Source organism: Pseudorasbora parva, chromosome 13, assembly GCF_024679245.1.
Source record: "Pseudorasbora parva isolate DD20220531a chromosome 13, ASM2467924v1, whole genome shotgun sequence".
NCBI classification, from domain to species: domain Eukaryota; kingdom Metazoa; phylum Chordata; class Actinopteri; order Cypriniformes; family Gobionidae; genus Pseudorasbora; species Pseudorasbora parva.
In genome coordinates this window covers 740057-753391 of record NC_090184.1, presented here as the reverse complement: position 1 = coordinate 753391, position 13335 = coordinate 740057, and the positions used below count along the sequence as shown (strand labels likewise).

Here is a 13335-nt window from a genome sequence, read left to right as displayed (position 1 = left end):
TTTCAAAGTACTCATTTGGCAGTGAGCGCGTAAAGAAGGGGTCTAATTGACATGGGACATGGGTAATGTCCTCACATTTCACCCTCTCCTTGTAATACCTGTGTCATACCCATGTCATTATACACATTTGTGTCCTCATGTCACAAAAACATGCACACACACACACACACACACACACACACACACACACACACACACACACACACACACACACACACACACACACACTTAGGCTATATGTTGTTGTTGTTTGTTGTTGGTACTGTTTGGAGCAGGTCTTAATTATTTTGCTACTGTACTTTCTTACATTTATTTTTGTACAAGTTGAGTTGTAAATTAACTTACAGTTTGTCCTGCAAAAGTGCCCAAGTCTAAATTGAGCATAAATGCAAACACACATGTGCGAATGCATATCATACACATACAGATGAACATAGACACACACACTCTCAACACCTGGTTTTGTTAAATTATGGGTCACATGTTTTTTGTTGCCAAATTGATTTCGGACAGTTTTTGAATAACTGAAAAAGTATGCATGTCTATATGCTTGACTTTTATTGATCACTAAGATAGCATTGATATGAATGAAGTTGGTTCAATATAAAATTAAATAAATAAAAGTAGCTTAGATGTAGTAAACTACTTTTGTCAAGTGGCTGTAGCTTAGCTTGCTACATTTCCCGGGGGGTAGCTTCAGTGTAGTGAATTAATTGAATGTAGAGTAACTGGTAGCTTAGCTCACTACATTTTCCAAGTAGCTTGCCCAACACTGTAGGCCATCGACTAGTCGACGTCAAGCTTACAGTGTGATGGCAGAGCATTAAAGTCAACTCTCGATAAGTCGACTAGTCGTTGCAACCAGGTTTGGTCTCCAGATCAGCTGGACCACATGGGGGTAGAGTCTCCACTCTTCTGGGAGCACTTGCTGTCATGAGAGCTTGTCGGCTCCAAATGTGAGTGGCACGAAGTGACCTCAGATGCTTCTGACTCCAGAGGAGGAGGAGATGGCGGGTGAGTTTTTTTCATAGGCCGTAAAAAAATATGGACGATGGGACTTCATTGGCTTCCGCTGATGAGAGTTGAAGCTTTCGGAGGACACATGGGTGCTGACATCTTGCGCAGATTTGGGACCGAGTCTGCGCAGTCAAGAGCAGGGCGATTATCAAAAGCCCGCCCACACTCTCAGAGATGCAGAACAATTCATTATGTTGGTGTGAAATAAACAGTTATGAAAATGTAGAAATTAAATTAAATTAAAACTAAAGCTCCAAACTCCTCCCAAAAATCCAGAAAATTTTGAAAAAAAAAAGTTTGTTGTTAGTGCCTCAGTGACTTCACTCAAAGAAGCCGTCGCTCTCAGCTGTCAATCATGACATCACATCCCCCAATTTCAGGTGACGGGAGCATAAAAGGAGAAGCGAAGGCAGCAGAAAAGGAGAGAGGACCATGCCTGGATTTATGTTATGTTTTGTTTACGTTTTATTATGTGTGTGTGGGCAGTCGTCCGTGAGGGGCTGCCCGCGGTTTACTTTCGTTTTGTTATTTTAATAAAAGTTGTTAAACGTTCGCCGGTTCCCGCCTCCTTCCTTCCCATCTACGAACTTTATTACACCCTCCAACTATGAAGGGCTTATTGAGGTCTGGATGGATCAGGAGCGGTGCGCTGGTGAAGGCATCTTTGAGGCTCTGGAAAGCCTGGGTGGCGGCTGGTGTCCAGGACAGAGACTTGGGCTTATTTTTTTTATTTGGGTTAAAGATGCAAAGATGGAGCTTTTTCTGTGGATGAACCGGCAGTAGAAGTTTATAAATCCTAGGATTCTCTGGAGTTCTTTGATGTTAGAAGGCTGGGAACATGACCGGACAGCAGTAGCCTTCCCCTCGTCCATTTGGGGGTATTTGCGTATACTGGGACCGGCCACTGGGTGGCGATCGAGATGCGTAGGCTTCAGTTTCTGAGAGGAGTGCTGCAGGCTTGGTTGTGACATGTGACGGAGCATAGTAGCCTGGATGCCAGCCCAACTCAGCCACAACATCTGAGCTCAGGCATTTCGGTCTGGACTTGATCCATAGAGGAGTAATTATAATACAGAAACTGACCAATGAGATCATCAGGGCGGGCTTTAGACGATGATGGACAGATGATCAACAGAAACTGACCAATGAGATCATCAGGGCGGGCTTTAGACGATGATGGACAGATGATCAACAAAAACTGACCAATGAGATAATCAGGGCGGGCATTAGGGGTTCTCTGGAAAAAATTGTGTTTGTGGGGTAAAACGTGTGTTATTTTGGTAAGGTTGCTGCTAAAATTGGCATTCCTGGGTCTACATATCCCATAATTGAGGTCGCTTCAACCCGCAGACATGGAGAACAACCGGCGGGAAAACTGCAGACTTGGCAACACAGTGCAGTTGAGTTCTGTTGACATTTGACAACTAATGTTATGCGTCGCTCCGCTGCTCTGATTGGTTGTTGGTCTGTCCAATCGAGATCTTTCCTGGTTGGGTTGAAACGCCCCATAATCACAGCCCAATGGAGCATCAGACTCATATTCTGACTAGAGCTGAGGATGACGACGTCAGGCTAGGAGCATAGATCCCCCTGTTGGTCGATGTAGGCAGTAGCAGTGCTGTCAATATGAACCAGAATGTGCTTGCCTCATAGCGGCCCCTTGAGGCAACCCAGCGCAATATGTACTGATAACAACTCAAGGCAAGTGATGTGCCATTGTAGTTGATGCCCAGTACACAGACCCAAAACTGCTAGCCCACTGTACATGGCCTCTCCGGTGGAGACCACAGCATGCATGGACACTTGTGTCACGGAGTGACTTATTGTAGCGGAACCTAAAATGGCGGAACCTAAAATGTTCCGGACTAGTTCCGGTAACTCCGGGCAACTGAAAGGGAGGATTATTAAGAACAGGTGTGCGAATGGACGTGGCGATTGATGGTTGGACAATTCAGAGAAAAGGAGGCATATAAATAAGGTAACCGGAGAACAGGAAGGGGTGAAGTTGATTCCGGCAAACGGGGGCGGGGGGGTGAAGTTGATTCCGGCAAACGGGGGCGGGGGGGTGAAGTTGATTCCGGCAAACGCTGTGGGTGAGACGGAGCGATCGGTGAGTAGGAGGAACGTCTTGAGGCGGATGGTACAGACTGGGCGAAGTGAGAACAGAGTACTGGGCTGAAGAAAACATGGTGCTAAGTGTTTGAAGCATTCGTTGTTGAAACAACTGTGTTGATATGTATTATTACTGCCTTGAAGAGATTGTTTGCATTGAGAAGTCATTGGGAACGTATTGAAAAGAGGAAGGAGTGTGCTGAAAGGTCGTGGTCTTGACGTCTTCATATGGTCATCCTCTGCACTGACCCTTTCTACTATCCAGGACCTATTTCCCGGCCCAACGTGGTGATCCTGACCCTAATTCACCGTGAGTGTGTGTGGAGTACAGTGGGTGAGTCTTTTTGATGTGTGTCCACCTGAAGAATTATAGTGTTGTGCTGTGCAAACGTTGTCAGCGATCCCTCCCCAGGTCGAAGAGAAAGCCCTGCATTAGAGGAAGCGAATTGGTGACGACGGGCGATTGTTGCATCTATATATATCCACCCGACTGTGACTCGTCAACCTCTTTCCCCACCTGGTGGCGGCGGGGCAACTGTATGAAGTAAGAGCTTGCGGTGAATAGTGTGTGGAGTATATAAAGAAGGAAAGTTGAATTGGCTGCTGTGTAGAAGGAGCTTAGGTGCTGTCTCTGCATAATCGTATGTCTGTGAAGTGCTTTCAGGACTGAGCCCAGGGCTCTGCGTCATCGTGGGACTGGTCTACTACGTGTGGGAAGTCAACGTGTCCCTTAGAAGTCTGTCCTAGTGAGGAAGGCTGGAAGTCCGCTGTGTGCAAACACGCCTTCCCCAGCCACCTGAGCCTTGAAGCGCTAAAGCCGACATCTGTCTAACTACGGAGCTGTGAGTTGTATCTACCCAAGTGGACCGCCTGTATATTCACCTGTACGTCCCAAAGCTAAGAGCCAGTGTACTGTCCTGTATACTCACCTGCACGCCTAAAGCTAAGAGCCCAGTGTACCGCCTGTATACTCACCTGTATGCCTAAAGCTAAGAGCACAGTGTACTGTCCTGTATACTCACCTGCACGCCTAAAGCTAAGAGCCCAGTGTACCGCCTGTATACTCACCTGTATGCCTAAAGCTAAGAGCCCAGTGTACCGCCTGTATACTCACCTGTATGCCTAAAGCTAAGAGCCCAGTGTACTGTCCTGTATACTCACCTGTATGCCTAAAGCTAAGAGCCCAGTGTACCGCCTGTATACTCACCTGTATGCCTAAAGCTAAGAGCCCAGTGTACCGCCTGTATACTCACCTGTATGCCTAAAGCTAAGAGCCCAGTGTACCGCCTGTATACTCACCTGTATGCCCAGAGCTAAGAGCCCAGTGTACCGCCTGTATGCTCACCTGTATGCCCAAAGCTAAGAGCCCAGTGTACCGCCTGTATACTCACCTGTATGCCTAGGCTTGTACGAAGAAGAGAGAGAGCTGGGAAGATCCGTTGAGAGTCAGAAGCGACTCAGATCCCAAGGCCCCCAGTCCTAGAGGGCTGGTTCCCCCTCTTTTAGTATCCCTTTCTCCCCTTTCCTATAAATCTCTTTTTAAATTAATAAACATTGTTTTTAACTTACCTGTCCTCGTCTGTCTGGTCATTGGCGTGTTTCTGGGACCTCCTCGGGGTGGAAACTGGGGGAGGAGCGGGACTCCCGCTAGTGGCGGTCCGCTCCGGCCTGTGACACTTGCTCTAAATCAGGGCTATTCAAATCCTACCCTGGAGGGCAATGTGCTGCAGAGTTTAGCTCCAACCCTGATCAAACACACCCGTCTGTTTTCTAATAATCCTGAAGACATTGATTAGCATGTTGAGGTGTGTTTGATCAGGGTTGGAGCTAAACTCTGCAGTGCACTGGCCCTCCAAGATTTGAATAGTCCTGTTATAGCCCTGAATTTTGAAATTCAGAATTTCAGAATTGACCTCCATTCAATTCCTGAACTGGAATTTGACTTGAATTGACTCCACCCCACAGGAAGTTGAATTGGAATGACAGGAAGTAGAATTAAAGTTAGACAGAAAGGCTGTCCCTGCATCCCAATTCGCATACTATCCATCCTAAATAGTATTCGAAAATTGAATTACTATGTCCCAAATCGTAGTATGTTGAAAAGAGTATTCCAAAGATTCCCGGATGGTTTACTATTTCCGGTCCGAATTCGAAGTGCGGATCGATGGGCCCTCTAACAGCTGATATTGCCCACAACCCATTGCGAGTTGGACGAGGATTCGATTAGAATTACAAACGCGGAGAAAATGCGTTAAAAAACTACAAACATGACGGATGTGCGAGTCAGACGGTTAAGTAGAGAAGTTTAGATAAAGGGGTTTGAGTGACCAACTATCAATATTTAACCCGACAAAAATATATTTATTCAGTGTTGTCCACATTATATTTCACCTACAGCAGCATTGTGAACTTTTTTAATGACACGTTTGGCCATGAACTTTTAATGCATCCTTATATTTAAACTGCAAACACACGAGGAGAGTCTCTGCATTAAAGACACACACATGGCAGATCAACGAGCGGCTACATTTCTCTCCGATACGGCAGGAGATTAAACTGAATGTGGAGGATTTGAACTGTGACGAATCTGACGATGATGGACAGGGCAGATAAATGGTGACAGGATGCTCGTAACTAAGCGACAGAGTCCGTTAAAGATGGCGAAGTAGTCCCGAAGCTTGCATACTTTTCTGCTACACACTCAAAAGTATATACCTTTTCTTCACAAAAAGAGTACATACTTTTAGGACGTAGTATAAGTAGGCGAATTGGGTCGCAGCATGTGTCTCATTTCAGAAGGCTGCGCCCTCCGGAGGTCGCATTTGAAGGGTGCATACGTCATAAGGCCGTCTCATTTCAAAAAAGTGAGTAGGACACTCCAAACGCGACCTTCAAATGCGTCCTTCGAATGCGTCCTTCAAATGCGTCCTTCTTTCACAGGAATTCGGAGTGTGCATGAGGTGTAGCCTTCAGGCTGGAGATAACCCATAATTCTTTGCGTCGCCATTAACAACCGTCATTTTTAAAAATATATATTATATGAAAAAACGGCACCACCACCATATACTTGCAAGCGGTGTTTAAATGTAAGAAGTTCAAGCTTGTTTTTGTTTTTAAGCTCTATTACCTCAAATAGATAGTCGTGGTAAACAGGATTACAAGTGTTTAGCACTTTTTTAAACGTTTAGGACAGTACATTGCTGTCAAGACAAGAAACATTTCATAGTCATTTTCAAGTGATAAATAATTTTCATTCATATAACTGGCGTGAGAGCGCAACGAGGCTGAACGTGTTGGCATAGCAACGTGATACTTCCTGCCTGTGTGTCCTGCGAAGGACGTCTGGTTTAAGTCTGATTGAGGACACTCCATATACTGCATCCTACACAGGACGTGTCCTCCGGAGGACGCAGCCTTCGAAATGTATCGAAATGAGACACAGCTAAAGAGTGTGTTGAGTCTCACACACATTCAGTGTTAGGAAGGTTACTTTGGAAATGTAATCGCGTACTGTTATAAGTTACCCTTTATAAATGTGGTTTATATTACTTTATCAATGCAAAGCAATTTCCTTTTAATAATTAGTAACTAATTGAATTACATATTTTACCTCAGCAATATATATATATTTTTTATTTAATAACAATTTCATTACCCGTAACTACACTGTAAACAATATTACACACTATCTACTTAAAAAAAAAAAAAAAGGTAAAAATATTACACATAATATTTAAGAAGTCGTTACCTTTTTTGTGGAATCTACCTCAATAAATTAAAGGGGGGGTGAAACACTCAGTTTCAGTCAGTGTCATGTCAATCTTGAGTACCTATAGAGTAGCATTGCATCCTGCATATCTCCGAAAAGTCTTTATTATTTTTATAATTATATAAGAAAGATGCGCTGTTCCGAGTCTTTCCGAAAAAAGCCGAGCGGGTGGGGGCGTGTCGTGTGGGCGGAGCTAAATAATGACGTGTGCAGCAGCGCGCTGTGTGTTGAGTCGAGTGCGTCGTAAAGCTGTGTCATCCCTAACAGCGGGAAAAAATCTTTATTCAAAATAAAAATATGGCTTTTAATCAGATACAGCCATACATCTATGATCCGGAATCAGACCCAGAGGCTGCAGTTGAACAGGAGCAGCAGCAAAAACGACTAGAGCAGGACGTCTCTATGTGGTACAAGTTATACACTAACTATATAATATGCTGAGCGGCTTGTGTTATTTACATATTTATACTTGAATTATATCGTCGTATTTTTGTCTTTAAAGGTGTACATGTGGGAAGTGCAGTTGTGCACATGTGTGTGTGTGTGTGTTTACGCGTGGTTTGTGTAGACAGTAAGCGGACTGGTTTTGCACCGCAGGCTAAGTTAGTGTTTACATAGAAAGACACGGAATAGTAGCGCATTTGAATGAAGAAGCGCGCTTATTTAGTTCAACATATTTCCCCCCTCTTTGTGTATTGTTGTTTGGAGTGCTTTTACAATACACAAACATAAAGTTACACATATAGTGGCCAGCTAAACAAATGTACACGCACTACACATCGCATGCTCCATTGATCAATTAACTATACGTGATCATGTTTGGGCTACTTGATGAGCATAGGCAAAAACACAGACATCTGAAGCAGTCTCACTCACCGCCTGCGGTTCTAACGTTGGGACCTTTATCGTTGGGACTGCTCCATCCTTCAGAATTAGGCGATCGGGAAAATCCGGCGTCGAGCTGGGCCTTGTTTATGAAACAGTCGGCACCGAAATGCAGCGAACAGATATAAACATTCGCGCAACTCAGTTGCTGATCCGGAAAAGCAAATTCCATCCACTGTTGCCTTAACGCGGGGTTTTGGGGAATCTGTGCAGGACTGTCTTGGTCTGGCAACCAAAAACGCACTTTTTGATGACATTGTAATGTGCACATCACCTGTGCAGCGCAGCCTACGAGCCAGCGCTTTGATGGGCGTAGGCTGTTGCTTTCGCTCTCTCCCTCTCTCTCTCTCTCTCTCTCTCTCTCTCTCCCTCTCTCTCTCTCTCTCTCTCTCTCTCTCTCTCTCTCTCTCTCTCTCTCACGCTCTTCTGGTAGAATTGTCCGTAAGGCCCATACAAGGAAATTCCGCCCCCATTAACGTCAAAGGGGACGCATGATCTCAAAAAACTTGCCGAAACTTATGACTAACCGGAAGTAGTATTTTTGACAAAGAAATACTCCATCAAACATCCACCTTAACTTTTGAAACTTTGTCTATGTTTAGTATGGGATTCCAAGTCTTTAACAGTGTAAAAAGATCAGTATGCATGAAACAGCATTTCACCCCCCCTTTAAGTACAATTCCCTAAATGATTTAGTCTATAGCAAATGATGAATTTAATATTGTTAGTGGAATGTGCTTTTTTAATTTAAGTTGACTTTAAAAAAAGGAGATCAGTTAGAGTAAATGGATATTACCAGTTTATATTTGACTTTTTGTTATGTTATACGAGTAGGCTAATATACTGTTTGCTGCTAGCACATGTAGAAACTAACCTGGTAAAGCACTAGCATTAGTAAAGTTATTGCTCATTGAACAATGCAATATGCTTTATAATAATTATATTAATGATACTTGCAGTTATTCACATCACAACCTAACCATAAGCTCTACTCTTCTGCACAATGGTAACGGTCAAAACTTCAACATAACAGAAATTCTTTCAAATGTAACTCATACATGTACATTATACATTATCAGATGTTTCCCTTCACTCAAAAACACATTCAATAACACTTGATTTCAATATTCATCTCCATTCCCAGCCGTATGCAAAGCATGCTGGGAACTAACAATGGAGCGTCGTAATGAAACTGCACAGTTGAGCTAATTCTCTAAAAATAAACAGGTGACCTTATTTTCCTTACTTTTCTTCAGCTTAAGCCTCAAAATTGCTTACATTTCCTTAAATAAATCAGCTAAATGTATCTCTTGGTTTTATTAGTGAAATGTTCTCAATATTCTCTAGTCAACACTGGACCAGTGACTATATTTTTAATTGTCACCTTAATTTATTTTGTAGTATTTTTATATTTTTTTACAGTGTAGTCACTCCTCAGCCCTGCACACATTTGTTCTTAAATATAGATAATGATCAAATTCTTGAAATAAATTAACCCCTCAATGTTGTGTAATTAGTTTTGTTCCAATGTTATTTTCATTTCAGAGTATTTAAATGACACAAAGTTGTTGTAAATGCATTTATCATTAATTCCAATGCAGAACTCACTGAGCAACACATTGGTCATTAAAAGTGGGTGGGTCTTGTCCCACACACACACACACACACACACACACACACACGCACAGTGGTTCCGACGCCCATGGGTAGGTTAGGTTACCTTTTGAGGATTTCTCTGATGCTGTCTTATGGCAGAGGCACCTGCAGTTTAAATCCAATCGGCTGGGTTTGCGACGGGGTTTGATTTGAATTGCACAATATCATCCAGTGGCAAAGTCCTTAAAGGGGGAGTGTAATGCTATTCCAGTTATTCTGAGTTATTTACACTGTTAAAGACTGGATTCCCATGCTAAACATGGCCAAAGCTTAAAAAAATAAATTGGATGTTTGATTGAGTATTTAAGTGCCAAAAATACTCCGGTTTCTCAAAAGTATGGGCCTTTGTGACGTCAACAAGGGTGGAATTTCCTTGTACGGACGCGAGAGAGCAGAAGCATTCAACACACTTTGCTCGGCTTAAAACAAGATTATTTTTCTCACCCCATTGGCAGATTATTTATCTTATTTTGAGCAAAAACTCTCCTAAAGGAAGTGTGTGTAAGATTGTGGCCAAAACTGGTACTGCAGGTGTCTCCCCTGACTCGAGGTTGCCAGATTGCAGGATCAGCAGAACGTTTGTAGATCTGCAGCTGTGGGAACTAGAGCAGATCTGGCAACCCTAAATGCTACTGACTTCATGATTGGTCGAAAGGTGGAGGGCGGAGCTTTAGGCCAAAACACAACATGACATCATCAACATCAGTTGAGGGCTGCAACTTTATAATGACAATATCCTGCCGGACTACTGCTGGCAGTGATAGAAGAGTTGGAGATGAACATGATTTACTAATGTCTAGAGACATATCAGCGCCATTTTATGATTCGCTGAAATACATTTACATACAGTTCCTTTAAAGCACAAAAAAAGCATTTTTTTGCAGTGCAGCCATCCAGGGTTGTGAGGAGGGAAGAGCCATTAGGATTCATGGACCATGGATTGGACTTTTGTTCAGCACATCCCACAGGCTCGCCTTCTTCCCATAGTGCATCCTGGGGCCATGTGTTCCTCAGGTAAGCCACACACACACACACACACACACACCCGGCCATCCACGTGATGTAGAAGAACACGTGATTCCTCAGACCAGGCCACCTTCTTCCATTGCTCCGTGCTCCAGTTCTGATGCTCACGTGCCACTGTTGGTGCTTTCGGCGGGGTCAGGGGTCAGAGTTCACCCTGACTGGTCCATACGCCTCAAACTGAGCTGCTCTGTGTATTCTGACAGCTTTCTATCAGAACCAGCATTAACTTCTGGAGCAGTTTGAGCTCCAGTAGCTCGTCTGTTTGATCGGACCCCACGGGCCAGCCTTCGCTCCCCACGGTCATCAATGAGCCTTGGCCGCCCATGACCCTGTGGCCGGTTCTCCACTGGTCCTTCCTTGGAGCACTTTTGATAGATACTGACCACTGCAGACCGGGAACAGCCCACAAGAGCTGCAGTTTTGGAGATGCTCTGACCCAGTCGTCTAGCCGTCACAATCTGGCCAAACTCGCTCAAATCCTTACGCTTGCCCATTTCTCCTGCTTCACACACATCAACTCTGAGGACGAAATGTTCACTTGCTGCCTAATATATCCCACCCACTAACAGCAGCCGTGATGAAGAGATCATCAGTGTTACTCACCTCACCGGTCATAATGTTATGCCTGATCTGCCTGTGTATGTGTTGTTGTTGCTTTTTTAAATGTAAAGTTTTTAATATGTTTACTGTATGTTTACAGATTTATTCTGGCGACCACAGCTGACAGGTTTTTTTTCCAGTAAAAACAACAGTTTTGTCCCTTTAACTGGAGAATGAGAGGTCTGGTTAATTAAGCTGATTAATTATTCAATAAACCACTGACTGGTTATTTGTCCTATACTGTAAAATATATATATATATATATATATTGTTGGTTTAACTTAAAATAGTAAGTAACCTGGTTGCCTTAAAATGTTGAGTTTATTGAAATTAAAAATGTGAGTTGATACAATGAAGGAAATTGGTTTAATAAATAGAAACTCGAAATATTATTGTATCTGAACCACATAAAAAATGTGATAAATCATAAAAACAGCACAATTTAGCTGCGTCATCAGAAATAAAACACACACAACGCTTCTTTAAAAAAAAAAAAAAAAATTGAATAAAGGTTTTCAATTCTCCAAAATGTTCATCGCATTAACTACAATTTTTAATTTCAATGAACTCACTTATAAGGCAACCAGGTTTTTTAAAATGTTTTCCAGTGTAGTAATATAGTTTGCTCTGAGTTTGTGTGTGCTGCCGGACACTAATATACAGCTTGTTGACTGATTAGATTGTGAGTTTATTGAACGCTTCAGTCTGCTGTTAATGGCTATAATAACCCACACTGTAAAAATTATTTAGAAAAAAAGTTACCTGGTTGCCCTAAAATTTTGAGTTCATTGAAATTAAAATTTTGAGTTAATACAATGAAAAAATTTTGAGATTCGACAACCTTTATTAAAATATTATTAAAAGATTTTGTAAGCATATTGGATAATTGTGTGTGTTTTATTTCTGATGACGCAGCCAAATAGTGCTATTTTCATGATTTATCACATTTTTTATGTGGTTCAGATACAATAATATGTTGAGTTTCTATTTATTAAACAAATTTCCTTCATTGTGTCAACTCACATTTTTAATTTCAATAAACTCAACATTTTAAGGCAACCAGGTTACTTACTTTTTTAGGTTAAACCAACAAAAACCAACAATTTTTTTTTCTACAGTGCACTGCACTTTTGCCTGTTTTGTTTAGATTCACATTTGTCAGATTTTATGATATTAACACATATTGGCTTTAAGCTTTTTTTGCAGTACATTCTTATTGCACCTATGAAATCGCTCAATACTTCTCATAATTTTAATTGAATTATATGATGAATTTCTGTATTATATTACATTATTAGAACTTGGACAACAGTAAGTAAAACAAATTAGACAATCGAATGTCCCGAGGCAGAGCAGACCAGCTGTCTGACCTATGGTCGAAAACACATGCTGGTGTGGGAGGAGCTACATGCCCCGCCCATAACAGGAGGGCCATAACTCCGACTCCGCCCACAGCACCAGCAGTGACCGTGAGTGGGAGGAGCTACATGCCCCGCCCATAACGGGAGGGCCAGAACTCCGACTCCGCCCACAGCCTCAGCAGTGACCGTGAGTGGGCGTGGCTTCACTCCTCTGCAGCTCAGCTGTTTTGCGCACCGTGTGGAGAGCACTAAAGCACTGCACGGTAAGCTGTTTTTCTGTCTCTGCACACTAATTACATGTTTTTTTTGCATGTTTATAACGGTGTGTATATCGCCTACACAACAGTCGCGCTGGACTCTCAGCTCAAACTCTTTTGTTTTGATGGGAAAAGTAACGGGACGACGTCTATTGAGACTTCACACGGGCGCGCGCGCGGCTCTCTCAGTGTTTAGCGCGATGCAAAAGTGCTCTGACCCATCGCCAAAAAAGCAGACATTTTAGAAAAACAAAGAGAGAAGGCTTGGACTCATGTGGTCAATCATTGATCAGACGGATTTTATCAGGTCAAACAATCCTGCAGGAATGTGTGCTTCTGGAATGGTCAGATCCTGGAGATCCTCATTGTAATTTGATAATAGAGTCTAACACTCAAAACAAAAGCTGGATAATTATTATCATCATTTGGTTTCCAGTGGGATATTTCAAAACAGAGTGTTCTGGACATTACGCAATATTTGGATGTTAGTTTGTGAACTGTAACTAGTTTATCCGGTAGTCTTATTCTCTTTAGGATCTTTTAGGATTTAATGGTCAAACTGTGACAGAAGGTCATGATTCTGTAGGTTAACACACTTACTCATCGGATAAATCATTAACCGCCTGCACTGTTGAGTAGAGATGTCTTCAGA

General features: G+C 42.6%; 2 protein-coding genes across 3 annotated transcripts in view; one reads left to right on the top strand and one right to left on the bottom strand.

The window, feature by feature from the left end:
* Positions 1 to 9621, bottom strand: part of LOC137038379 (interleukin-17 receptor B) — a 38763-nt gene extending 29142 nt beyond the window's left edge. For both annotated transcript variants that reach the window (XM_067412882.1, XM_067412883.1), the window contains exon 1: positions 9504 to 9621. The gene's annotated coding sequence lies outside the window, so the exon portion shown is untranslated. The remainder of the gene's footprint in view (positions 1 to 9503) is intronic.
* Positions 9622 to 12535: 2914 nt separating this feature from the next.
* chdh (choline dehydrogenase) overlaps positions 12536 to 13335 on the top strand; it is a 33672-nt gene continuing 32872 nt past the window's right edge. Inside the window, exon 1 of the mRNA XM_067412875.1 lies at positions 12536 to 12689. The gene's annotated coding sequence lies outside the window, so the exon portion shown is untranslated. The remainder of the gene's footprint in view (positions 12690 to 13335) is intronic.